A 3,687-nucleotide genomic window follows, 5' to 3' on the forward strand; every position below is an offset into this window, starting at 1 on the left:
AGTTAGTATTGTTATTGTATTTTCAAATTATTTAAACGCATTTATCTCGAGGGTAAAATTCAGGTGCATTTCAGCCAGCATTTGAATAATTCAGGGGCATTTTTTGTGGTTAACCGCTTATTTAACTATGTGTTGTAACAAAAATCTCTTGTGGTTACTATTTCCAAAAATATAAAATATATTCTAAATTAGTAAATTAATCAACTCATTTTAAAATTTTATATGCAACATAGTTACATATAATACAACAAAAAATAAAAAACAAGTAATAGGTATGAATTATTTCAGAATAGAATAAAACAAACAAAGCCATCGAGAGAGTAAAGCGTTAGATTTATAAGTAAAGTAGGACTGTTTGAATTAAAATTTGTAATCGAAAAAATAAAAAAGAGAAATAATAAAATTGGTCGGTTCGACTAAAAAACCCGTGAACCGGACCTTACACCGCTTCGCTTTGATATTTGGACGACATAAAATAAAAAACCGGTGTGAACCGTTCAAACACGAAATGAACCAAAAAAACTTGTTTGAACCCCTGCACTCTATAAAAATACAGCCATTCAAAGTCACCGGCCTGTCATCATTCTTATTAACATATCTGCAAAGTATAACATATACATAGATATCTTTTATCGAATACTTTACTTTTCTCTAATTTATTTTAATTTTAGTTATAATTTCTCTCATTATTACATTAATTATATTTTTATTTTCTCATTGCAAAGTAAATTATTTATATTTTTATTAAACAACAACTATAAACTCTAATTTTTCCCACTTCATCATTACATAATATCTACTAGTATTATTTTTCGATAAATACATGTGATATATAATACTGTCATTTATGTATCTGAATTAATAAATCATTGAAATTTATGAAGGATTTTTATTTTAATATAAAAATAAAATATATTTAAAATATAATAAAAATAACAACATACTTATTATTCTTAGTCTATATTATCTTAAAATAATTTGATATTTTTAAAAAATTAGTCAAAATAAGTATTTCACAGTTTAATTTTATATTTTTTATTATTTTTAATTTTTAGTTATGTAGTACCGAGTTAATGGCTCCATCCAGTGAGCTGTCGGTTAAACCAACGAACCAGTGACCAAATAATATGACCGATTTGATCTCCGATTCGGTTCTAACAACTATGCCCCTGTCATTACTATTACTCGGTTCCTGCCAGTTCAAATCCTATTCTGTATCCACTCAACTATGGCTGCATGAAGCTTTTCTCATATCCCCAACTGATTTTCATGTAGGACGGACGGAAACCGTTGATAACGAGAATCCAACATCCGACAAACACTTTATCCAACACAAATCTCTCAGTCCATTACCTTAATTATTTTTTATCAACATCTAAAAGAATCACATAAATACATATCGCAGTAAATCAACTTCCGCTTCACCCACTGTTGCAGCAGTAGTCTCCGTGTGGATCTTGCTCACCAATACGCGTCGCACTCCCCTACGGCCATCTAATTTCATTACATGCGGAAAAAAATTCCCTTTCAGCACCAGAGTATTGGCCTTAGGAGAAACCCTACTATAGTATCATGTAAGAATAGAAAATGTCCAAATAAACTAGGTCGATACTATGGGGCTAAAACGAAACTTTTTAGGATTTAAGATGCAAAAGGTAGTTTTACAAAAATTTATTACTGCATATTGTAGTGAACGAAGGAAATAAAAAACGCTGGAAGAAAGTACTTCATAACAACTTACACACAAACATAATATTCTTTGGACACATGTAGAATCGAAAAATGTAGTGCTTGAATGATAAAGCTTTATGAAAAAATTATCAACTATTTTAGGCCTCATTTGTCAAAAAGCTTTTCCACTACAACTCCCCATAACGGAACCCATTGCTGTCATTCTTTGGATTCTCTCCACCGGTTTTTACAGCTAGAAGTGATTCAAGCCAGCTTATGAGCCACCTCGAGCTCGACTCATTATTTAGCACCATAACCTAAACTCGTGGGCTTCTCAGTCAAGCTTGCTCCATAAGATACATAACACATAAATTTATTCTTTTTTTAAATGTCTTTAAAATATATAACTTCTAATTTATTCATATAGAATTATCGGTTAACTTCCTATTATATATTTGAGCCACCTCGTGAGCTCGAGTCAATTCCTGAGCTTTCGGTGGGTCGACCTTCAGCTTAAGAATTCGGCTTCATTGTTAACGAATCCAGCTGTCAGCCAATCTCAATTTTCGTGAGCCGAACTTGGGCTTCATCAACCTCGGCTCACAAATGCTCACTTCTCGCTCTACCGGTGTTAAACAAGACAAAGAACAACTTAGAAGGAGTTCAAAATTTTCTTTTTATAACTATGAGACCTTAACACCAATCATTATTCACAAACTATTATTTATTCTTAACACAAAGTAATAATTAATTAAATATTACTTAACTAAAAATTAGATAATATCCCATCAAAATTTTTAAACAAATTCTTTAATGCAAATATCAAAATTTAAAATTTTAAAACTTTAATTATATCTATTTAAATAAATTCATAAAAAACTTATTTTTAAAAATTTTTTAATTTAAACATAATTTTTCGATTTAACATAGACTTTAAACTCAAAATACTACTATTTAACATTTTTAATTCATTTAATTTAAAAAGTAAACTTGACAAATTATATATCTAAATAAATATTCAGCACATGTGAGGAAAAAATTGGGTCATGCTAGATAAATTTATTTTAATATGTTTCTGCAACCTTTATCTTTAAATACTTTTAAAATTAAAAAATATAAAATCTAAAATTATTTGTTTTCAAATATTTAATGATTTTTTTTAAGGATAAAGTGTATCTCTTGTCCCTGAAGTTTGACGAAAATTTCAAAAATATCCCTAAATTTTATTTTATTTCAATTTTTGTTACAAGAGTTTTCATTTTGCATCAAATATATACCTTCCATAGCTAAATTTTTAAAAAATTTAAGACCAATCTAATAATAATGTATGAAAATTAGGCTTACTTTACTCGTGTTAAAGGTTGTTCTTATGAAATTGTTGTTGAATTGGTCTTAAATTTTTTTTAAAAATTAATCGTCAAAGGTATATTTGATGCAAATCGAAAATTTTTAGGATAAATTTGAAACAGAATAAAACTTAAAGATATATCCGCAATTGAACCTTCTATTTTTAATCATATTTTTATGTAAAAAATTCAATCAAAATATTCTTTTCACACTTTTAAAATTATTTATTCAAAAATGTTTTGTAAAACAACATTTCATAAATAACAAAAAAATAATAATTCAATAAATAAATAATAATTACTAACTAAAATATATAAACAAGTTAAAAAAATACCAAACATACATATATTTATTTATTTTTTAATTATTACTTTGTAGATTTGCGAATTCGCGAATCGAATACGCAGATATAGAGCACATTTAGCATTTATGGTGTTAGGATTTGGGTTTTAGGTTAAAAGGTTACGAATTTCAGATTTAAGGTTAAAAGTTTAATGATTCCGATTGAATGTGTGGGATCACGGATTCAAAATTCAAAGAGATCTGCTTCACTTACAAAAGAACGATTACTAAAAATCTTCGAAAATTTATTCTCAATATTAAAATATATAGAATAACGATTCCTTATTTAATTCAACTTAGTTACTAATTAAAATAACTCAATTATAT

This window comes from Arachis duranensis, chromosome 7 (genome assembly GCF_000817695.3).
Source record: "Arachis duranensis cultivar V14167 chromosome 7, aradu.V14167.gnm2.J7QH, whole genome shotgun sequence".
Classification (NCBI taxonomy): Eukaryota; Viridiplantae; Streptophyta; class Magnoliopsida; order Fabales; family Fabaceae; genus Arachis; species Arachis duranensis.